The sequence below is a fragment of the Pseudorasbora parva genome, chromosome 18 (assembly GCF_024679245.1).
Source record: "Pseudorasbora parva isolate DD20220531a chromosome 18, ASM2467924v1, whole genome shotgun sequence".
NCBI lineage: Eukaryota > Metazoa > Chordata > Actinopteri > Cypriniformes > Gobionidae > Pseudorasbora > Pseudorasbora parva.
Genome location: NC_090189.1, coordinates 16,355,495 through 16,380,995, shown reverse-complemented (window position 1 = coordinate 16,380,995; position 25,501 = coordinate 16,355,495). Strand labels below are relative to the sequence as shown.

Below are 25,501 nucleotides of genomic sequence, written 5' to 3'. Positions count from 1 at the left end.
GGTCTACTTGACGTTAATAAGAGCGGAAGGTCCTTGTATGGGCTGTACGGGCTCTTCTCCCGGTAGGGTGCGCGTGACTAGAGCACGCTGTAAACAGTCTCTCAGGTGCAGATCCAGTCGTCCGTGAACACTTATGTGGCGCCGCGCTTCTCTTTATTCCTATGGGTGACGTTGAGCGACTTCAACGCTTCAGCACAGCATTCCGGGAAGGCAGCGCTGCATTTGAACCGATTTGAACGCAGAAATGACGGGAAGCTTCAAAACATCGTTTCAGTTGCGTCTCAAAATGGATTTACACACCACTGCTGTCAGGACTTTACCAAATCATACCAAAGAAGTGTGTTTTTGACGGAGCGGTCCCAGCGATAAAGGTTCAGTCCTGCTTTGGAAGCAGCCGGTGAGTAAAACTGCTTCAAATGTCTGTGCTGTTGGCTACCGTAGCCTGAGTAAACATCAGTAAACGACACGATCGCGTGCTTCGTCATTCAAATGCGCTAACTGTTAACGGTTACTCCATTGTTGTTCTCTGTATAACGTTACAGTATTCTGACGTGCAAAACCGTTTTGCTTGCTACTTCTAAGGTTTAGTCACATACAATAGTCCATAAACCGAATCATGTCCTCATAACTTACACTGCGAGTAAACACACACAAATGTGGAGAGGCCATTAAATACAGTAACTTACATACCACAGAGACGGACGTCCTGATGTTGCCGTTTCTCCTGTTCAATGTATTTCTCCCTCAGATTTGATTGTGGATCATTATCTGTATTAGCTGAGATAGATGGGTTTCTCCGGTTTCTCCACGCTTGAGGACGTCACCGCTTTGCGTGCTCGGCATTCTTTAGCTCCGCCCACACGATACGCCTCCAGGCGCTCGTTTTTTTCCGGAAAGACTCGGTACAGCCTATATTTCTTTTATAAATATGATAAAACTAAAGACTTTTCGGAGATATGAAGGATGCAATACTACTCTATAGGTACTCAAGATTGACATGAGATTGACTGAAACTGAGTGTTTCACCCCCCCTTTAATGAAACAAACAGCTGTTTTACATATGTTGCTACTTGTGTAACCCCTTCTGTTCGATTTGCATCGCTCCGAGCGGGACTCAAACCCGGGTCCGCCGGCATAAGAGTTGGACGCTCTAACAAGGAGGCTAAAGGCTGCAACCTCTAGCTTCAGTCACTAGAGCGTCTCTTGAGGTCAGATGAGTATGGTTCTCTGACATCATAGACCTGCTAGACGGCCTTCCATGGCAGATCCCTCTTAGGGATCACGGCAAATTGCTTGGATTTTGCCCCAGGTGCACTTAAGGCCATCTTGCGTCCGACCCCGGGCTATGTACCCAAGGTACCATTAAACACGGTACGGTCGGTGGTTCTCCAGGCATTCCATCCCCCGCCTCATGTGACGGCGGAAGAGGGCAGACTTCACCTCCTCTGCCCGGTGCGGGCATTGAGGATTACTTGGAGATGTCTGCGCAGTGGAGGAAGTCAGACCAGTTGTTGGTGTGGTGCGAAGCGGCCGGGTGGGCCACTCCTCACACCTTCATCAGGCATTATAGTCTGCACCTCCCGGCGACGCCAGGTGCTAGAGTGCGCGCCTCCTGAGTGTGCCCAGTTTTGGCTTCACACCAGGGGGTTACGATTGGTGTGGCATAGTGGGTACTCGTTCCCCGAAGTGTCATCTACGATGACGCAGTGCGAGTTCCCTCGATAAAGGGAATGTCTCGGGTTATGAATATAACCCATGTTCCCTGAGAGTGAACGAGACACTGCGTCTCGTAGACACACCTATCGTCAGAGCGCTCGCTTCATCGCAGCAAGCTAACTCTGCTTTGTGCCGGCGTCCCTTTGTACCATCCGGGTATGCCGTCACTCGCTACGTCATGAAGCAACACCAATCAGGATTGGCCTTTTTTCATTCAAGCTTCAGTACAGTCCACTAGGGTGTTTCTCGAAGTGTCATCTACGATGATGCAGTGTCTATCCCGAGACGTTTTCTTTAATTACTGTTAAAACTTATGATGTCATGTTGCTTTTATCCACTATTAGAACAAGCCTGTTGCAGCGGATCCCGTTCAAATGATGGCCAAAAGTTTACTGATGAAGTTATGAAGTTTATTGTATATAACACCAAAAGATGAGGCGTCCGTTCTCACAGTTTTAGCCAAAACTGAACCCTCGTTCACAAAGCAGTCCAGTGTAAAATTGATTCATGCAGACATAAACAGATTTAGGTTTATTGGGGATATTTATATTTAGGTATATTTCCCTTCAAAATTAAAACTAATACTCTGCGACCCGCAGCTCTGATGTTAGGGGGACATGAAGACTTATGTTCACTCTTACATTCAACAAAAAAAGGCAACACACCTGAGTTACTTATGAGACATTCTTGTCACTACAGCTGCTCTGGACTGGAGCAAATAGCGGACAGACTCGCTCGGGTCTATGCTAATAGAGGATTGACATCACTGCAACGTTTCCACGTTTTACAGCATGGAGTCCAGTTGTTTCTTTGAATTGCAGCGATGCATTTGGTTTTCTTTTCTGTAGTTTTAGTCTGTAAATCTTCAGATTTCTTGTCAAATCTATTTATAAAGTCATTTTCAAAGCTCTTTTCCGTTTTAGATGTATTTTTGTGTGATTTATGCTGAAAACCAATGCTGCCACTCAGTCTTTTTGACACTCAATGAGTGTAACCGCAATCACTCCGGCAGACGGTGACGTCAGGTGCATACTCTTTATACGACGAGAGTCCGTCAGCAGTTGTGAGTGCAGTCTTGAGTGGTGTGATAAAACTGCACATTTTAGAGTAGCCTTTTATTGAGGCCAGCCTAAGGCACACCTGTGCAATCATGCTGTCTAATCAGCATCTTGATATGCCACAACTGTGAGGTGGATGGGTTATCTCAACAGAGGAGAAGTGCTCACAAACACAGATTTGTGACCGATATTTGAGAGAAATAGGCCTTTTGTGTGCATAGAAAATGTCTTAGATCTTTGAGTTCATGGAGGCAAAAACAAAAGTGCTGTGTTTAGAATTTTATTCAGTGTAGATATAGCTATCTATCTACATAGATACCGGCTGCAAATGGAAACAGCTCTCTGGGTGACAGTTTCAGACTCAGACAGCCCATAACAAACTGGCTGTATGTTTTCTTTTCAGCTTTTCTGAGCTGGCAAAAATGAAATAAAAAATAGAAAAACTAGGAAAAATGTAGTTTGATGTCCCCTTTAAGAAAGAAAGACAAATCCACAGCATATACTATAGATGAAAAGGAAAAAAAATGAAAGTGAGAGGAAATAAATTGGACAGAAGGAGAGAGAGAGGGGGGGGGGTGGATACATTGACTGCGCATTGAACTCAATTAGTGTAACAGCAGGAGGCTTTCTGGATTAGCAGCGTTCTGCTTTATTGGCTAAGGTGCAATAAACCAAACTTGTTCATACGGTACACCTGGCACAGGTCATTTTTTAGTGTTTTCTTGCAAAAATAAATAAATGGTTGTTGCTCTTACGTAAAGATTTATATGTTTTCCACTGCAGCTTGGTATGTTTGAATGTTTTTGGCACAACAAGGCAGCAATTTGTTGTGGAAAGGTGCAAGACTCAGGAGTCTGTCCATCACAGGGATCCACAAGTGGCTGTCTAAACGTATTGTGAAAGCATTGAGAAGCAGGAATGATTTCAAGAGGGTAGTAAGTTTCTTTCTTTCTTTCTTTCTTTCTTTCTTTCTTTCTTTCTTTCTTTCTTTCTTTCTTTCTTTCTTTCTTTCTTTCTTTCTTTCTTTCTTTCTTTCTTTCTTTCTTTCTTTCTTTCTTTCTTTCTTTCTTTCTTTCTAGCAGAGAAGACTAGGTTTCCCGCTGAAGCTAAGCAGGGTTGAGCCTATTCATTACCTGGATGGGAGACCTTCTGGGACAACTAGGTTGCTACTTGTAGAGGTGTTAGTTGGGCCAGCAGGGGGCGCTCACCCTGTGGTCTGTGCAGGTCGTAACACCTCAGTATAGTGATGGGGACACTATACTGTAACAAGCACCGTCCTTTGGATGAGACATTAAACCGAGTTCCTTACTCTTTGTGGTCATTAAAAATCCCAGGATGTCCTTTGGAAAAATGGTTGGGGTATAACCTGTAGCGTACCATGTGGTTTCCGTCAGGGCCTTCACTAACGATCAACACATCCCACACCACCGCTATAACAACAATACACACACTGATACAGAATACAACATGCACATCCACTACTGTTACGAACCCCGCTTTCAAAGTACTCGCTGGGAAGGGGGCAAGCAACATAAAAGGACACGTGAGACAAAAAGGCAATTTAACTCTTTATTAATCCCACTGCACTCACGTAGCCTATCACACTTTAGGCAACTGGTGAATTAATCAAAATCAACTCACTGGCACAAATACTCTTAAAGGGGGGGGGGGGGGGGGGGGGGTGAAACACTCAGTTTCAGTCAATCTCATGTCAATCTTGAGTACCTATAGAGTAGTACTGCATCCTTCTTATCTCCGAAAAGTCTTTAGTTTTATTATATTTATAAAAGAAATATGGGCTATACCGAGTCTTCCCGGAAAAAAAACGAGGGCCTGGAGGCGTATCGTGTGGGCGGAGCTAAAGAATGCCGAGCACGCAAAGCGGTGACATCCTCAGGTGTGGTGAAACCCTTGGCTATTGATCTCATCTAATAGATATATGATCCAGAATCATTCGGAGGCTGAAATAAATTGAACAGGAGAAACAGCAACAGCAGGACGTCCGTCTCTGTGGTATGTACTGTATTTAATGGACTGTCAACATTTGTGTGTGTTTACTCGCAGTTTATGAGGATATGATTCGGTTTATGGACTATTGTATGCGACTAAACCTTAGCAGTAGCAAGCAAAACGGTTTTGCACGTCAGACTAGTGTAACGTTATACATAGAACAACAATGGAGTAACCGTTAGCGCATTTGAATGATGAAGCACGCGATCGTGTCGTTTACTGATGTTTACTCATGCGAAGGTAGCCAACAGCAGAGACATTTGAAGCAGTTTTACTCACTGGCTGCTTCTAAAGCAGGACCGAACCTTTATCGCTGGGACCGCTCCGTCAAAAACACACTTCTTTGGTATGATTTGGTGAAGTCCTGTGACAGCAGTGAACGGTGGAGATCCACTTTGCGATGCGACTGAAGCGATGTTGTGAAGCTTCCCGTCATTTCTGCGTTCAAATCAGTTCAAATGCAGCGCTGCCTTCCCGGAACCCTTATGAAAGGAAAATATATTTACCAATATATTACTTCAAAATATATTACAATATATTGTAAATACATGGAATAATATATTGATGGTATTATACAATATATTATTCCTGTAATATATTGCAAAATATACAAATGATTGCCGCTTTCATATATTGCAATATATTGGTGAATATAAATATTAAATCCCATATATGTGAATATATTGCCTAATGTATTACATGATATTTTCCAATATACTGCAATATATTTTTGTTTCGTTAGGGAATGCTGTGCTGAAGCATTGAAGTCGCTTGATGTCACCCATAGGAATAAAGTGGAGCGCGGCGCGGAGTGTTTATGGGCGTGCATTTCCTCTCTCGCTCCGGGAGAAGAGCCCGTACGGCTCATACAAGGACCTTCCGCTCTATTAATGTCAAGCCGAGCCATACTCGAAAAAAACTCTCCGAAACTTGTGAGAAACCGGAAGGAGTATTTTTGACACAGAAATACTCCATCAAACGTCCAACATTAGTTTTTGAAACTTTGTCTATGTTTAGGATGGGAATCCAAGTCTTTAACAGTGTAAAAAGCTCAGTATGCATGAAACAGCATTTCACCCCCCCTTAAAAAAAACTAAAACATGGACCAACGAGAATATCAAAAGAAAAGAAAGACAGAAAAAACACAGCTTGTCAGCTAACGTTACCGGCTTGACATCAGGATGAACACAAAGCTCATTAGAACACAGCACGTCATCTGCAGCGGCCATAGCTTATTTCACATAGATCGCTCACAACCCCCGAAAAGTTAAAACGGCTGATGACATCAGCGGGGGGTAGCGCAGACACATCGCTGGGCCTGGGGCGTTCTATCAATACACATCAACATTTATATATATTACCTTTATTTAACCAGGCAAGTTGCTCAAGAACAAGTTCTTATTTTCAACAACAGCCTGGCAGGAGAATTAGATCTCCTGAAAGACATACAAACATATTCTGGAGTACACACATATAAACATTCATTTAATACATTCAGTAATAAAAACACTCCCTAGTAGTTTTTTGAACTCTGAAATTGAAATATATGATTCCAATTTCAGTGACTTTTGTACTAAATTCCAGTCAGTAGGAGCAGCAAATCAAAAAGCTGAATGGCCATAAGCGGTTTTCTTTTTTGGGATAGTTAAAAGAATATGATGAGATGATTTGGTTGATGCACTAATGCGAGGTAGAAGCAACTCTTGAAGATATTTTGGTAATAAACCTAACAGGACTTTATAAGTGAAAGCACACTACGTCTCCGTAGTCAAATAACGGTAAAAGTGTAGTTTCAACAGAATATTTCTTGGATGATTGAGTAAACACAGATCTATTTCGATTTAAGAAACCAAGCCTTGATTTAAAGGTATCAACTCGTTTTAGTTAAGGGAATAACATAGTTTAATATGAAAAAGCTGTGAAGTATCCCTTTAACTTTCTTCTGAAGATTCATTATGTGATCACTAAAAGTTAAAGAGCTATATCGAGCCGTATTGCGAGATATTTATAGGAGGATACTACTTCAAGATTTTTCCTATTCAAAGATGTAACACCTCTGTTTGCTATTCAAAACCACATTTAAGTCATGAAAAGCTTCTTGAATATTAAAACTGACCTGTATCCGTTTTAAAACTTCATCATTTGATAATGGAGTAAAAAATCGTGTCATCAGCATATAAATGAAGAAAAGTTTTCTCACTGCAGATAGCTTGGGAGATATTATTTATATAAATCGAAAATAGTGTAGAAGCCAGCACAGAACCTTGAGGAACACCTTTGTTTATTAGTTAGGGATTTAGATAGTCCTTGAACAATTTTTACATGTTAGGATCTATTAAAAAGATAATTAGAGAACCATGATAGAGTTAAATTAGATGCCCCAATACTATCTGGTCTTTGACTATGCAATCAAAACATTTGATTGGCTGATGACCCACGTCAGTCAAAGGTATGATTCAATGGAAAATGGCAGCTTCAACGGAAGGCTAGCTATACTACAAGTGATGGTTCACGGAGCTATGATGCGTTTAGATGATGACACATGGAAAATACAGCTCAGCCTCACAAACAATAACCACATTCTTTCTGGAAATATCATTGTAAAGTACTAAAATAGACAGTAATTGCATTAAGACATGTTCAGATACACATTCATTTAATTTAATTATGAATATCTTTTTATTTTTAGTTTGACAGGGCCAGCAGAGAAGGCCCCGATAGCCCACCACTGGGTATAACCCCCTCATCCTGGTCAAATTTGCCCATTGGCTTCTGTCCATCATGGCCTCCTAATCATCTCCATATACTGCTTCATCACTCCATCTCATCTCCAACAAAATCTGGTGTGTGGTGGGCGTTCTGCCGCAAAATGGCTGCCGTTGCATCATCCAGGTGGATGTAAAGCACTTTGAGTACCTAGAAAAGCGCTATATAAATGTAACAAATGATTATCCATCCATCCATCCATCCATCCATCCATCCATCCATCCATCCATCCATCCATCCATCCATCCTTGCTTCCTTCCTTCCTTCCTTCCTTCCTTCCTTCCTTCCTTCCTTCCTTCCTTCCTTCCTTCCTTCCTTCCTTCCTTCCTTCCTTCCTTCCTTCCTTCCTTCCTTCCTTCCTTCCCTCCCTCCCTCCCTCCCTCCCTCCCTCCCTCCCTCCCTCATTTGTTGAAATAAAACTGCGATTAAAATGTATAATATTAACAATATTTATATAATTTAAAAAAAATCTCTTCAGTATATGTTTATGTTTATATGTTTTTATAAAACAAACTATTCCAGAGCAGCTAGATGCCAAAGATGTTTATACAATGAGGAAACAACCATGAGCGCACAGTGTGTACTATACAAGTTTGTGCTCATCTGCGTATAATTCCATTGTCGATGGCCATTTGCTATATCGATAGTGGGTTTAAATAGTTTGTGTGAGATTTGTGTCAGTGCCATGTGTGCAAAGGATCGGTCACCGGGTTGCCATGAGAACAGCATGGGGCATCTGGGAGAATGACGCCATTGATTAGCGACTGAGGATTAGAGAGTGCAAAGCAATTATGCAGCATAATGGCTTTAAGTGCCTGTGTGTGATTTACAGTTGGTATGTGTACAATGAACAAATCAGCAGGGACCCAGCACAACGACTTTTTCGCGTGCACATGCCTGGGTCAATTTCTTTAAGCGTATCTTAAGTGTGTCAGGCCAGCTCTACGTTTGTCTCCTCTGACCAATTGCAAACCTGCACTCTCTCACGTTGTCTTTTTATTCTTTGGTTCCCTTTGAACCTTGTCTTTTAAAATCCATTGCTGGACTGCTCTGTATGCAGGAGAACATCAGCATCCTCCCCTGTTTGAGGAGAACAGTGTCTGGAGCAGCACAATATCTTGCCTACGTTTGTGGTGCGGCTTCTGTTGTGTCATCAAAGGGAGACGGTCGGGTCATTGTATCTCCTACAGTCAGTTTGTTTTCAGGTCACTTTTCCAGACGCCAGCCTCTGCAAACACTAACTCCTTCCTTTCTGTTGCTGCTGCATTGCAAATATTGATCTCTCTCTTTTTTACAACCAAAAGAAAAAAAAAGACTTGAAGCTGAAACATCAAAAAATGCAGACTCATAATGCATTCAGTACGATACTGTATATTGTGGGTGTGGAGTCTGGGTCATTGCTGAAGGATATATTGGGGATTGCTTGAGTCTCTTTTGGTTCTTGAACCAGTTTTTTTCTGCCACCTGCAGGCAGACATGTTCTACCCCAACTAGTCAATATATTTACATAGGACTTAAAGGGTTACTTCAGCAATTTATGGCTTTGTATAACCCGGGATTATATTCGAATGATCGTGGGGTGATCACACTCACAGCACTCGGCTCGGGCATCTACGGGGATTCATGTAAATGTAGTGGCTGCCGGCGGAGCAAAGTGAGTGTTTCAACTTTTCAAATTAATTCCTATGAAAGTTAAGCTTCCAAAGGCATAAACTGAAAACGCGCCAGACTCTCGTTCACCATACTCTCGTGACTCTCGTTCGGCTCACACACGATATTGAACAGACACGTTCAGTTTTTAATTGTAGTTTTCGTTCTCTAACTGAACTGATTTTATGAAAATGAACGCTGTGGGAAAATTAAGTGATGCAGTGATGCAGTAGCGGTGGCTTTGGGAGTGGCCTCGTAGGGCAGCGAAGCATTCTGGGAGTTGTTGTCTTTCATCCCCATGAGACAAAAATACATTTTCTGTCTTTTGCCAGTCTAGAAGGCACCAAATTCAAAAACAATTTTACTTTTCTACTACATTAATGACCCAGTTTAAATACAAAGCATAATGCCAAAACACTGAGGTAACCCTTTAAGATTAATTTGATATAATTTTTCTAAGCAACATTGTGAATTCTTTTTTAGACAAGTTGTTAAAAAATGTTCTTTTTGGATGCAATGCAATAATAAAAAAAATCTTTAAAGAAAGGATTGTGGATCTTCTTGTTAAGGGATTAGAGAATGGTGTCAGGATAGTTTCATTATGCTTCTCATTCCTCATATCTTGAGGGTATGAGGGAGTTAAAAGGATGTTTTATTATATGTATTTCCTTTCCCTCTTGCAACAACAACAACTTTTCTATTCTCTGAGGATGTGTTTACTGGTGCGAGGGCGGGACAGCCTGTCACTCAAATGAGATCACAGCAATAGAAAACTAGACTGGGTAAACCCAGCTTAATCTGCCGGCGATTTGCAATTCAGTCTGGAAAACTGTACATTCATTTCTGCTTCTTCTGTTACACTTTTGCGGGAACCAATCACAGACTGGCTTATCCACCTGGCACGCTATTGGCAGGTTTAACACGATGACCGATAGAGAAGCGATGGGTCGTTACCCATTGATCACGCCTCTTGTGGTCTGATTGGTTGAAGGACTATCCAAATGCGTACAGAGTCATTTGAATAATGCTCGTTGGTCACGCTACTTGTGCAGTAGAAAATACAGAGCAGATTCCCTAGACCCCCGATTAAATTGACCAATCTGACAAAAAATATGACAACTGGTTCATAATGTGTTATGCATTCTTTATTATTTGGACATTTAAATCCTTTTCCTTTTATATCCACAGGCTGATGAGAAATGAATTAATGGTCAGTTTCAATATGAATGTAATGCAACGTCTGTCCAACGTTGGAGGTTGATGTCAATCTGGTGTTGAGTTTAGAACCCAATGTCAAATTGACGTCAACCTCCAACTTTCGACAGACGTTGCATTTTGGTAAAAAAGAAATGAAAATCATGTTGACGTCAGAACCCAACGTCAGATTGACATCAACATCCAACGTTGGACGGACATTTAATTTTGGTTGAAAATTAAAATCGGGGTTGACGTCATAACCCAACGTTAGATTGACGTAAACGTCCAACGTTGGACGGACATTTCATTTTGGTTGAAAATTAAAATCAGGTTGACGTCAGAACCCAACACCAATCTGATGCTGGGTTCTGACGTCAACAAGATTTTCATTTTCAAACTAAATATAACGTCTGTCCAACGTTGGGGTCCAACGTCAATCTGACATCATATTGACGTCCTGTGAGTGCTGGATTGTCCTTGTAGGGACATTTTTGGTCCCTATAAGTAAAACTGCTAGGGTTTAGGGTTAAGGGATATAATATACAACTTGTACAATATTAAAATCATTACGACTATGGGAAGTCCCCATAAAACATGAAAACACAACATGCGTGTCCGTGTGTAAGCAGTAGTATCTCAACGTGACCCTGGAATCAGTCCTGGCCAAGAAAATCACAGCAGCGTCACTGATGAGTAGTGATTCAATTACAGCAGTGCAAAGTGTCCTTCTTTCTACCTTCCTTCCGGGTGATCTCTCCCTCTCTCGCTCCTTCTTTCTTTTTTCTGGGACAATAGGGGACTAGAGGTGGAGGCCAACAGCTCTAAAACTACTTCTGGTACAGAGGGCAGCTTTCTCTTCTAAAAGAAGAGAATGTTCTTTCCCTCTGACCATAGTGTGGACATAAACTCCAGAGAGGACACTGTCACTGCCATGGAGACATTCTGGAACTGTTGCCTTGGAAACAGTAATCATGGCTTGAGCGAGGGGTGAAATGGAAGAGTTTTTGAGGGTGGAAAAGAGTAATCTCCTCCACCTTGTTATTAGAGCTGCAATTGAGTCAAAGATTAGGCACAGATGGAGGTGAGAGGTCTGGCTTACTTCCTTTTCTTTTTATGCGTTTTCATTTTTACTGACTTTATATCCTGTCATTTAGATGTTTTGCCGTCACTCATCGGCTTTCTCATATATTATTAACTACATGGGCTTTCGATCAGTATCATTAATTGATTCTTGTTTTTTCCACTGATTTTACAAAAACGAACAAATGAAGAACAAACAAACAAAAGAACGAACAAACAAACAAACAAACGAGCGAGTGAATGTATGTAAATTTAATAAAAGCGGGACCCGCGGGTTGGAAAAAAAGCCAACCCGCGCATCACTAGGAGTTACCCTGAACACTGTTCACATGCAGGAGGAGTTCTGCCTGCGTCGCGTGTGAAACGTCTTCATCCCAGGTACAGTGGCATATGTTTCAGCATGTCATATGAATATAATTTCATGGGTTTTTATCAAACGCCAAATGATCACGATGCTCACGTTTAGCTACAAGCCAGCGTCATTATAGTAGCCTATAGTCTGTTGGTTACCGTTTTACAGAATCTATGATACTTCAATTCAAAGTTTGAGTGGTAGGTAATAACCATAGCAAGCATGTCAGCATCGGTCGGGCACGCCTCCTTCAGCTCACGCCAACGAGCAAACGCTGGACCAATGTTGATCCTCGTCTTGCCTTTAATCCCATTACTTTTTCATTTCCTCTCATTGCTTTCCTCCAACCTTTGCTTTCTTATTTTTCTGTGCTGCTTCGGACATGACTATAACATCCGACGAACAAAACATATTTTCCACAAAAGCCACAAAGCCACAACGTAAATTCAGAATGACTCTTTTTTACAAACAAAGTTTTTATTTATGTGCCGCTGTGGCTGGAACAACATAAAAAGTATGGCACATGCAGATTATGTGTTTTTTTTTTCATGTAAAAATAATTTAAAGCGAGTTTGAATATCATTTTTCATGATCTTTATATAGCCTTATTGAAAGCAAAAACAGATAATTCACCTTGGATCTTGAAAATAAATTAAAGGAAACAACTGTTCAAACTGTCAACAAGTGTATTCTATGATAATTAAATAGTTTCAGTCACTCAGTATGTATTTTTAATCTTGCTAAAATGGTGTAACCGACATGCTTTTCTGATTGGCTGTGCTTTTTGATTGATTGATCTCAGGTTGAGTCTGATTTTTTTTTTTAATTTGTTGCATTGTGTCTGGTTAGGAAATGACGTTTAAACTAGCTTTTCAAAGCTGCAACAGAACTAACAGGCAGCATCATGTATGCTTTTTATTTCCCTGCTTGTCTGAATGCCAGGGTGGGCAATTGCTGTACATTAACGCCGCTCCTGCTCACAACCTAACCAATTCCCTTTGTAATCCCCAAAAAATAAGGTAATATAGCTTTAGAACAACATCAGGTTGACAAATGAATTACTATACATATACAATTTGGGAAGAGGTAAATAAATGCCAAACTTATTCAACAAATAAGAGTAACAAAAGTTGGTTTGTTGGGGCCCCATACCTGTAATTTGCTTTGGTGCCCCTGTAACGGAGGCCAGCTAGTAGTTGCTGTGTGAGTAAACCTCACTCCTCTGATCTCAAGAGACATTTTCAGCCTTTAGCTCCCTTGTTAGAGCATCTGACTCCCATGCTGGCAGACCCGGGGTCTAGTCCTGCTTGGAGTGGGGTGGTTCGAACAGGGCGATTACACCTCCAAATCTCTAAGTCTGCTTCTGTTCTAGCTATGGCCATGCATGCATACATACACAGTATGTATTTTTTTTTTTTTTACTAATTTGTACAGAAATAGAACTGAATCCCTGTTAATATTTATTCATGCTAATTTTGAATATTTATTATATGCTTTATTTTGTAAAGTTTTATGCACTAAATATACACTGCAACAAGTGTTTCATCCTAATTTTCTCATGCAAGTTTATTATATCTTTTAGTTTGGTCTGAAGTTCATAAACTCAGATCATAAACGACAAACCTTGAACAAACACTAATTTGATTACACACACCCTGGATCAGATTACATCCATTTGTGTGCATGAACTTCTCTCCTGTGCTTTCAGGGCGTCCCAGTAGGGAGCCAAGTACACATCATAGTTTTACCCCAGCTGCTCTTTTCATAGACCCAATCACGCATCCGCCTCAGCTGTTCCTGTAGGAAGACAAACATGGCCGGTGCCAATAAAACCACAGCGCGACGCCTCCCTTAGAACCGCCGAACGGATGAACTTTGCGGGGAGCCACAGAAACCTCCCCAACTCCCCACAGTTCCGGCTGCGGATACAGCGTGTAATATATAAGACGGTGAGAATTCAATAATCATCAGAGTCCTCCTCGTCTCCACATGCTCTACTGAACAGGAAAATAATTACATTTCTTTTGCTCTTTTTTTTGTCTCAGATAAATTATGGATCCCTTATCTGGCTCCAAGGATAAACCAATCTGATTCACGGGCCAATTAACAAGCATTCTTGCACCTCGACGGAGCGTGCTTACTGTCTCACGAATGAGTGGCATGCTCTGAGGAAAAACGCACAGCTTTTATGCGACTCTCATAACACATTCTCACCGTGCTTTTCCTTTCACATATTTCTATTTTATGATTCAACGATATATAATATATCGGCCAATTGATGTTCAACATGTTTCATAGCATTTTGTTTTATCCTTGCCATCTGTATTCCAGGCTTCAAAATAACACTGTGTCTAGCTTCTTGCAGTCAAGACCACTCTTAACCCCCCCTCCCCCCTCCTGTTCTTCCTCATCGCACACCTGACTCATCCTCACCTCTAACCTCACACTACAGAGAGGCTTTGGATGAGGTGTAATGATGGTCAGACAGAGCGGCTCTGAGACGCGGGAAGGGTTGTGTTCTGAGGGCACTCTTTTGGTGTACAACGCTCTGAAGCGGGCTGCGTTTGATCTCCTGGAAATGCCACAGGTTATTGTGTTTCTGCTTAAAGTGGTCTTACAGGAGACATCTGGAAATGCTGTCAGCTCTGGGGCTGAATTGGGGAAAAGGCGAGGGGATTTTACAGAAGGTGGTGTAGCGTTGTTCATGGGAGCTCTAAGACTGTAGACGTTTCTAATATTTCATAGTTCTTGTGTTTTGCCACAATACAGAGAGAGGAAATTTTATTATTCGGAGCAATGTGCTTTTCTACTTTCATTTCACAGTCATGTACATCTAACAGTACAGCTAAAAAACAACAATGAATATTTCCCTTAAAGAGAAATTGTTTGTTTAAAAGCCTCATAAGAACTCTCTTTAGTACCCAACTTTCTTATATTAGTGTATGGTTTAAATCACACACATTTAAGGAGTGTATATAATGATGATCCCAGTGCATCAACTTCCAGAGATTTGGCTTAGTCTAGACTGAAACATTTAAAGGCCCGCTGAAGGTGAAGATTATGTTGCGTTATCTGTCCATCATTGTATAAAGCCTGCCCTGACAATTTGATTGGTCCGAACAGCTCTGGTTCGAGCGTAGTTGCTCCACAACGGATCAATTCCAGACCAAATTTTCCCACCTCGAATGTTGTTTGGGGACTAAGTTCAACTGGCATCCAGACTAGAATATTGCTGTATTTATTATAAATTACGCTGTGCACATCATTTTGTTTGTAAATCATTTGCCCTTGTAATCTTTAATCAAATAACTTCCCCTCCCTCTTGCAACATTTATGTGTTTTTCTGGCACAAGAAGGGGACAACCTGTCACTCACATGAGATAACAGCAAAAAAACAAAACAACCAATTCCCGATGGGCAAAATCAAGCCAAATTCTTTTCACACAATAGGGTAGAAAATACTATTGTGACTTCCGTTTCATGCCGACTTGAACCGACTTTATATGAAGTCTATTTTATATCTTTAGGCTAATTGACTTGTTTGATTTAATTGCAAAGGCAGAATTTAAAATAAACATAATTTACATAAAAATTAGGCACTTTTGAACCAAAAAGAATCCCTAAAATCAGAAATAAATTGTTGGTGAATAAGAATGGTGTAGATCAGGGGTTTCCAATCCCGCTTTATGGAGGGCCACGGTCCAAGTTTAGCTCCTGTCCCAATTACACACCTGAAGCTGCTAATCAAGGTCTCACTAGGCATACTAGAAACTTCAAGACAGGTGTGGCAATTTGGAGTTAAACTCTGCAGGACAGTGACCCTCCAGGATCAACTCAGGACACCCCGGGTGCAGAAGTACCTAACCCTTGTTGTAAGCTTAAATTTGACATTATCTATAAACCTATCCCTCAAATCTGATTGGTTGCAACAAGGATGTTTATCCAGCAACATGTACTTGGTGAAACTACATTCACTCGAGTGGCATTTGATGAAACTGGGCCGTGTTTAGCAAATTAATTTTGCATGTAAAAATTTTGTTCACCCCACATTGCTCATATTACAATAGCAAGCAAACTGAATGTACAGTATAGAATATATAATGCAATAGCAATTGTATTATTGTCAAGCATGCCATCTGAGAGTGGGTTTTGCAGAGGAAGTGGTGAACATTGCCAGGAATTTTGCTTACAAACAATATTCTATACCTACTTATAGGTATAGAATATATCTTGTTTGTAAGCTGTGTATGTTGCTGTGTATGTGTGTTTGTGTGATCACACTAAGAAATGGAAGTTCAGAGTGTACTGGCTCTGAATAGAATAAATCTGGGATCCTCATCGGGGAAAACCAATGAATTTTAATAATTCTGCACTTCTGTGAGAATCATTGAGCGCTATTGATTCCAGATACCTTGAGAATCCCTCCAATGGAGATGTGAAAACTTTGAATGATTTAAGCCTGGATGGAGAATGTCAATGATTTAACTGGCCCTTCCATGGAACTTCAGATTCTGGATCCTCTGAAAATTTCATGGGATTTTGGCTTATGCACATCTCCCTTGTCTTGTCGTCATGCTCACTTATTCAATAAAGGTCTTGTAAACAGATCAATGGTAATCTTAGGCACATCATTATAATAAAAATAGCTTTTCAATCACAGATGCCTCACATTTCTCAGGCAGAGCACGCAACGTTTTGGGCATAAGTCTTCCTGACAGACGGATTCAGATCCAGGCAGAGCTCTAGGGACAAAAGGATAGAGAAGCTCACTTAAACACAGCTAATAAAATCGAATCCATCTGCGCCTTCAGCCAACACGAAGCGAAGGCTAAAGGGATATAAGTACAACTTTCATTTAGTTAATTTTCACTGTCAGATTACACAAGGAGGTTAAAGAAAAACAGAGAGAGTGTGCGTGAGAGAGAGAGGGAGGAACGAACAATAATATGGCTTGTATCACTCTTTCATCTGGATGTTAAGGAAGATGGAAGGATTAGAAACAGCAACTGGTATAAAAGGATTTAGCTGCCTTTGCTTACGGACTTTGGCTTGACTCCTCACACTAAATCGAACAGAAGCAGTGTCTGTCTTTAGCTAACATTTCAAAAAAGAACATTTTTACTGACATGAAGAAGACAAAGTCATCTTCATGTAAAGTATTAGAACACATTACCACCCTGAAAAGAGGGTTATTTCTAATTCTACTGCAAGGCTGCTAAAGGAAATTGGCATTAGAGGGCAGTGCCAGAGAAAGACAATCAAAGAACTCGCCGCAGTTGCTGAAAGGAGTAGTCACTGGCTGTCTTTGAGAAGAAAGGAGATAGTGTGGGGAGTCAATTGACCACTTGGTCCTCTAAAGACACACATCCAGGTCTGATCAGCCTGTGCTGGGCCTGCCTTGGTGGAGGGTCTTGTGGTAAAAGGCTGAAACGCTCAATGAAGCCAAAACTGAAGATGTGTTGTATAGGAGAAAACAGCAAGAAGTGTTTACCAATTAAACCTCTTAACTTAGATGATGCCTCAAATGCCACTTATGACAAGTATTGCACTGAATCAGTTGGGATTGTAACATCTAGCCCTGTTATGTAATTTGAATAGAGCAACCAGTGAAATTTACATTTTAAAAACTTACAAAACATTAAAGGAAGTGTATATAAGAAATGTATTTCAATTCATCATATAATGACCCTGATATGTCACTAGACATTAAGAAATCATGTTAATTTCAGTAGTCAGTAGCAATTTCAGTAAACAGTAGTCCGGCCAGGATATTGTCATTTAAAAGTTGTTGTTGCAGCCCTCAACTGATGTTGATGTTGACATGTTGTGTTTTGGCCTGAAGCTCCTCCCTCTAACTATCTACCAATCACGAAGTCAGAAGTGTTTCTGCATCCGGGTTGCCAGATCTGCTCTAGTTACCACAGCTGCAGCTACAAACGTTTCTGCTGGATCCTGCAGCTGCATCTGGCAACCTCGAGTCAGGGGGGGAGGGGAGGGGGGAAACAGATTGCAGTACCAGTTTTGGCCACAATCTTACATACACTTCCTTTAAAAATAAAAAAGGAAACCAGTAAACCCAGCAGCTTTTTTTCTGAATTATGCCATTTAAGTACTCACATTTGTTTTGAACGTTTAACATATACTGACAGCCGCCGTAATAACAGTGTAAAGAGAAAGCCACATTCATTCAAATGTTTCAAAGTAGCTTTTCTACAAGCTAGGGTAAATATGAAAACCATCAAATGCAGTGTCACAAAGGGAATTCTGGGAATGTCAGAAGAGCTCGGCACAAGTTAGTGGGTGATTCTGGTTTGATAAAAAAAAAAGATTCTGCTAATAAGATGCATTCATTCAGGAATCAGTGTTGATTCACTAAAAAGATTCAGTTCATAAGAATCATTTGCTGGGAAATCAGACTACCCTGTTTGCATTGTATGTTTTTTAATTCAATAGTGTTTCAGAAAAACGGCAGATGATTTATGTGCAAGAATTGAGAATTCTGTTCTGCTGTTTCCCCCCCCCCCTTCTTCTTGGTTCCCAGCTGTGCCAGGGCTGGGCTATGGTGCAATTTTCAGTAGACCAGAGGTCTGCAGGGCACAATGATCCAAGTTAAAGTCGTTCTCCAATTTAAAGTTGATGAGCTAGGGCTTGAGAGCATGATCTGAAGTACACCATTGACCTACAGCAGTTTTCATAAATCAGAATGAGACCTTTCCAGCTAGGGGGAATTTGAAAGTCTTTCTACTAAAATACTTTAATAGGTCTTATTTTATAACTGCCCAAGGCCATTTAAGTCTGTATTATCCAAATTAATTATCCTGATATAGTCAGATACCTTAAACTGTATTTGAACAGGAGCTCCATTAAATCTCATTGTGCACTGCAAGCCCATATCGTACCTCCTTCAGTGGGATGGGGCCGACCCACTGAGGGCTGTCGCTTACGGTGCTGACAAGAATACGCTGCTGATGATCCATCACTGTTGTCTAAGAGGAAGATACTGAGATGACGGATGGCTGCAGTTAGAAGCAGCAGGCCTGAGCTGTGATTGATTGACTGCGTGACTGCTAGTTGAGTTGGTAGTACCTGTCTGCACATCCTACTGTATGCTAAAAACTTTGGTGCGGTTGTAAATGAATACACAAGGCTTACTCCAGTCATGGTAGCCCTACTCTGAATTGGTTGAGGCTCTCTATTCCGTGAATGCGTTCCCCAGGGTATAAGACTGATTCAGAGGTATTTAGCTTAACTCATTATGATTATTAACTTGATGTAGCTACATAAACATTACAATCAGTCGACCAGTTCATCCGGTGAACACTCAATATTGATTATTAATTAATTCTAAGAAAAGGTTAATTTTCATGGCTATTGAAAAAATAATCCTTTCTTAGCATTTGCAGTGCTTAAAGCATGTAACAAAATCGATCATTTAAGTGACAATTTGTTTGCAGTAGGGAGTCAAAATCAGAGATGTACTGTGCACAAATTTTGTTAACTAATCTAACACAAACACATGCACACGAGTCACAGCTTTGGTCAGATGGAAATGGACAGATTGAAACAGGAAAATTGAAGTTAAAAATGAGGTTATGGGACAAACCCAGAAATTGGGTTGTTTGAACCCAGTAAATGGACCCATTCAAACAACCCAATTTTTGGGTTTGTCCATTTACAACCCAACTTGGGTTGTTTTTAACCCAGCATTTTTTAGAGTGTAGGAAAAACCATCTGCAAACTTCTTTGTTACTAAAGGAGCTTACAGCCTAACTAACCTCACCGATTTAATATATAGTATGTTACTTGCATTGTGCCTTTTAATAGGCCAATGGAAAATTATGAAAGTCAGGACATTTTCATCACATTCAAAAAACCAGGCAGGATGCCCAGGACAGGACTTGAAAACATGTCCTGGGAAATCAGGATGTTTGGTCACCCTAGCTGATGTTGCAATCAATTTCTCATGTGTTGCCTGATGAGGATGTAACAACAACGACTCATGAGTTTAATGTCTCGGGGAATAATTAACTCAAAAGGGATTTAATATTCAATATTCATGAATTTATGAATATGATTTGCCAGTTGTTCATTACGTATTAAAATTTTCCGATAGGGAAAATTGTTTAATTAAATACAAGTAACCCTTTACGGAATTGCTTGAAATTATCCTACTAAGTTTGTCCTGCAAATTAGTTATAGACTTTTCAAATCAATTCTCAATAAAGGGATTACTGCTTTACAAGCGCATAAGAAACATTAACTTTACTGATCAGGATAAGTTCAATATTTCAAATGGTCATACAGTTTACTTTACTAACATAGTAGCATAAGCAGTTAGGTAACGTTTAGATCGCAAGTTTCATTGACTTTGTGTATGTGGCAGAATAACAGATTCAACTCATTAAATGTCTTTTGAAGGTTTAATAAACACAGACTAAAAATAACACTACAATTCACGCAGAAAGTACATACTAAATATGCATCAAGAGAGTAGAAGTATAGATATTAACGAAAGAATACATAAAAGAGAATAATGAATAGACTGAAGTTAGAGAGAGATAAAAGAGAGAGAGAGAGACAAAGAGAGAGAGGGAGAGAGAGAGACAAAGAGAGTGGGGGAGGGTAAGAAACAGCTTTCCTTCTGTTCAACCAAATACGACCTTCACGGAGTTAATTTATCCCAACGGGGACATAACACACCCTCTTTACAGCAGTAAGAAATAGAATACTTGCATTCTTTTTGGTTTCGTTTTGGCTTCTCGCTTGTGTGCGTATGTGTCTCTGCGTGTTCAAATGTCCTGCATGTCCGGCGGTCCTTTCCGAGGTTGGGAGGGAAGCGGCTGTTTGCTTTAGCGATGCTTCGTGTTCTTGAAGATCGGATTGTAGAAGAGAAGATTTTTGGAAGAGATGAGGCCTGCTTGGAGGGCCTGCATTGGTGGCCTGGCTTGAGTGCCAGCCCCCCCCCCCGTGGGTGTTGGCTCCCACAGGAGAGAGATGAAGAAGTGAACAGAGCGGAGTAAGAGCACAAGAAGAGGGGGAGAGGGAGGGCATCCGAGCACCTCTTTTAAGGTCTGGGAGTAGTCCCACCCTCTGGGGTTAAACTTAACCAATGAGAGTGTTGGGATTTCCCGGCGGGAAATTCCTCAGCAGATTTATGGCTCTTTGTTTGAAGGTTCGACTCAGTGGGTCTCTGAGTCTTCATACTATAATTAATGCAACAAACACACACTGCATTTTCTGAATAAGTGATATACATGGAAGTGTAAGTCGTGAAGTGAGCATTAATTTGATAGGAGACATGACATATATGAGGTTATCTGAACTAGTAATTTGTTAAGACAAAGATAAAAATATGCAAAATACCATACAGAATAAACATTTTACAAGACAGTTATGTGTTTACATATAATGTCCTGGGGTGCATGTTCATTTATAGATGGTTTGTCTATAATTTGAGGCAAAAGCTCTGTGTCTTTGTGTCTGAAACTTCATGTGGCCAAATTCCTTTCGGGGCCATAAAAACACCTTATCAGATGGTTTCCAGGGTGACTGAAGAATCTCCTTCTGCTGTGTTGGGGGAAGGTCTGCTAGTGAGCACACTTTCAAAACATATTTGTTAAATGTAACTGGCGATTGTGTGTTTGATTCGCCTGAGTCGCTACATAATCCCCCCTTTCGCTAGTTGTTGTCCCTCCTATGGACAACAACGAGCGATATCAAAGATTCAGGAAGATCAGACACACCATAGCCATGTTAGGCTCCAGTTGTTTGTGTCTCCTGAAGTGATGGTCGTTCCACGGCAGATAAGGCAGACAGTAGCCCAGTTCAGGTCTCTGTGCTTGTGCAGCAGGTGTCGAGGCAGCAGGTGCCCTGACGGTGCGTCACCTGTCATCCAGAAGTCCGTTTGTGTGGTGCAGGTGTGCTGTGGGCTTTCTGCAGCCCTGGGTGGAACCATGTTCCTCGCAATGGCCAGTCAGTCCTTTAGGTCTCCTGCCTAGGAAGATGGACTGCATCTTGACACTTTTATGTCCTATGCTGACTAGGAACTTTTCAGAGGGTGCCTCGCATTGTGGCCAGGCTGGGTGCCTTCTGGTGATCCACTTTGGTTTCTCTGTTTCAAAGTTCAAAGTCATTGGGGTTTTGAGAATCCCTTCAGAGGCGGCCTTGTGTTCGTTAAAGGCCTTCTTTCTCAAATCACATGCATGACATAGTGTGGGGCTTGGCAGTATTGCCTACAAGGTGACTACCTGGTGTTGGAGGAGAAGGTTCTTGAAGCTGGTATAAGGTTAGGCAGAGGGCTTGGGCTCCTCCCCCCCTTTTGCGTTTGTGTGCAGGGCTGGAGGAGCTTGCGCTGCTGATGTGAAGTTCAGGAGAGTACGTCTTTCTTTTGAGGATTCATTGGCAGTTGGTGATCAGCAGTCCAGGTTGCTCTCTCAGAACGATGCCCGAGGCTGGACCCGGTGTGATGATGTCTGGTGGTGGCTGGCCTCTGATTGTCTGGAGGCACAGGAGCATGATCACGGCCGCGTTTCTTAGGCATTTCCAGATCTGTTGCATGGCCTCAGTAGTGAAGTGGATGCCTCTGTCTGAGTTGATTCTCAGTGGCAATCTTGACAGGAAAAAGATGTGATTCATCAGATGGTATGCCGTGGTCTGGGCGGTGTCGTTGGGTGCTGGTTGACACTCCACCCACTTGGTAAACTGGCACACCACTGTGAGAAAGTACTTTTTGCCTTTTGTGGACCTGGGCAGGGGTTCTACCCGGTCGATTTGTAGGTTTGACCATGGGAACGTGGTCCCTCTGTGTTGCAGTGGGGCTCTGTGGTTCGGGGTTTGCTGGTTGGAACCGGCAGCGAACTAGCCCTTCTCTAACATACTCTGCTGCATCTTGATGCATCCCAGGCCCATATGCCACCTGTTTCAGTGTGTCATACGTGGCTCTGGTGCCGTGGTGTCCAGCACATGGTGTGTTGTGGGCGTACATTAGCATCACCCCCCTTTGCGACCGTGGCACTACAAGCTGTGGCGCTGTGTTGCCATCGGGTGCACACCAGAGAATGTTGTCCATAATACGCATCAGGTGTCTGGAGTTATGTAGATGCTTGTGGCTAGAGTCATCAATGAGCTCAGAGTCAGTGATAGGGTGGTTGGAGGGGTCTGAGAGGTGGTCAAGAATTGTCTTTATTGCAGTGTCAGAGGTTTGCATATCCGCAATATCGTTGTTGGAAATTTGCGGAGTTAGCGATAGCAGCTGCAAGGCCGGCATTGTAGCCGGTGTCGATCGCTTGCTGTGGGTTAGCACTGCAACAATGGGGCTGGATGTGGGGTGCGGGGGTGCCCACATGTCGCCGTGTGGTGTGTTTTTACTGATTGTATTGCACAGTGGTAGACTTTTTGTTGAGTTGTCTGCCCACAGTGCAGGGATACTGTTCGTTGTGACAATGTCATTCAGCTGTAGGTCATTCATGACCTGGGGGCAGAAGGCATCAGAGTCTTTGGATAGCTGAAATGTGCAAAGTAGCGAACTTGAACTTGGCTTTGGGGCTGAGGCTGTGTTGTCACAGTGTGCCGCAGGGGGTCCCGTGGCCTTTGTGACCTGGCAGTTTGGCTCTGTGGGAGTTCCCGTGACCTCTGTGACTTGACAGTCTTGCTCAGACGGTGTGTGTGTCTGAAGGGGCAGAGGGTCACGCACTTGAGCCCAGACTTTCAGCTGTTTGAAGTCCAGTACGGGTTCGAAGCGGTCCAGCAGGTCTTTTCCGATGAGAAACGGATAAGTGTTCATAGGGGAGATATAGACTGGGTGTATCAGCCTCATAGGTCCAATTGTCAGGTGGATGGAAGCTACGTGCTTGAGCTGGATGTCGTTTTGGCTATACGACTGCACATTTAGCTTACAAGTGTGAAGGTTAAGGGTGCGATTTTTCCTCTGTGCTTCAAATCTGAGTCTTTCAAATAGTTGGGCGGATATAAGCGTGAGGTCGGAGCCAGTGTCAACTAGGGCTTCGAGCTTAAATTCCCTTTCCATAGTGATAGTCAGATAGAGTTTTCGAGCCATCCCCTTCTCGATTAGGTTTCCCAGGAGTCTTGGTGTGGGGACCTGTGTGTTGCTTAATAAGCCGTCTGGATATGTGTCAAGTGTCTCATTATGCGTGCAAATAATCAAAACAGCGCTTTCTGGTACGCTGGCCTGCCCCATGATACTGTCTTGATTAGAGGCTGTTGCTGTCAGCTGTCGTGTGGGTGTGCTGCTGACGTGTGGGGGTGCAACAGTTAGTACACTAGTCCGTGGTTGGGGAACAGTGTTCAGGGTGGATGATTCAGTTGCAGGAAGGGCGGGAAGGTTGATTTCAGGTATCATGTCTAGTCGTGCTGTACCTGGTCCGTCCTTCTTGTCTTCCTTATGAGGTTTCTGTCGGAGGAACTCTTTCAGGATCTTTATGAGCTCTGTAACTTCAGAAGCAGCTACACTTTCTTTGCCAGACGTGGGTTCAGGTCTGGGCCTACCATTGTCCCGACGAGAGTGGCCTCTTCGCTGGCTTTCTGGGCGAGGCGGGTCCCAGGATCCTTCAGAGCGATCGCTCTGGTACCGTGGACGGTCGCCATTATGACCACGCTGCCCTCTGCTGGCTTGGAGTGGTTTGGACTCTCTGTTGACGGGTCGGTAACTGTGGTTCTGTTTGGCACCCTCTAGGGTTAGCTCTGGGTGGTGCACAGAGACAGGGCAGATGGTGGGCTGTTTTACAGTCTTTTCAGAAATGGTTTTCTGTTTGACGTAAGCTTTGTGAGCCAAGTCTCTTAACTGTTGCGTGCCCATGCTGCGCGGACACGCCAGCACCCCCAGGTGGTAACTGATGGTAGGGTGCAGGTTTCGGAGGAAAAGAGTTTTGAAGTTGATGTCCTCCTCCATGCCTGGGTCGTTACGTGCCCCGAAGTAGGCACGTCGCAGTCTGTTATAAAAGTTCTGTGAGGTCTCACGTCGAGCTTGCTTGAGGTCCATGGCAGTGATGAACCCCTGGTCTGACTCGGGGTCGGAGTACTCACGAATTAGAGCTTGTCGTAGATGCCAGTAGTCCGCTTTAATGGCCTCTGGTTGTCGATCCAGAAAGCACCGTACATCACGATTAGACGTGGCCCTGAGCAGGTACAGTCTGTCCCAGTTGTTCGCGTGAGCGACAGTTTGCAAATAAAAGTCTATGTCTTTTAAGTATGCGTGGACGTCGTGTCCTCCTGCCGGGTCTGGGCTGAAGGTAGGAATATTTCTGGCCAGCTTGTCAAGGTTCTTTGAAGCTTCGTGGCTGTTGACCTTGACTTCCTGGAAGGGCGTCCTTTCCTTTGCTGCTGACGGGGATTCGTGGAGACTGGCGGGTGCTCTTTTAAACAGGGGGCTGTCGTTCCCCTTCGTAGCTCTTGCTTCGTGGCTAAAATGTGCGGAGTAACTGGTCAGGGGAAACTGTGTGTTGTGTGTTTCCCCCTTCCGGTAACGTTGCACTATATATGATTGTCTCAGTTCTCTTTGCACCATGTCAAGTTCATCTTTGAGCTCGTGTCTTTGCTGGACGAGCTCGTCGATCTCGGCTTGTGCCGACTGCAAATGTTTTGCATAGACTTTAGCTTTAATGTCTCTGTCTTTAAGTTCATCAGTGGCTCTCTCCAGGAGGGATTCGCCACGCCG

The 25,501-nt window shown here is 42.5% G+C and overlaps 1 long non-coding RNA gene across 1 annotated transcript in view; it reads left to right on the top strand.

The window, feature by feature from the left end:
- Window positions 1-892: 892 nt before the first annotated feature.
- LOC137046659 (uncharacterized) overlaps window positions 893-25,501 on the top strand; it is a 541,808-nt gene continuing 517,199 nt past the window's right edge. Inside the window, exon 1 of the long non-coding RNA XR_010899021.1 lies at window positions 893-982. This is a non-coding gene — a long non-coding RNA (uncharacterized lncRNA). The remainder of the gene's footprint in view (window positions 983-25,501) is intronic.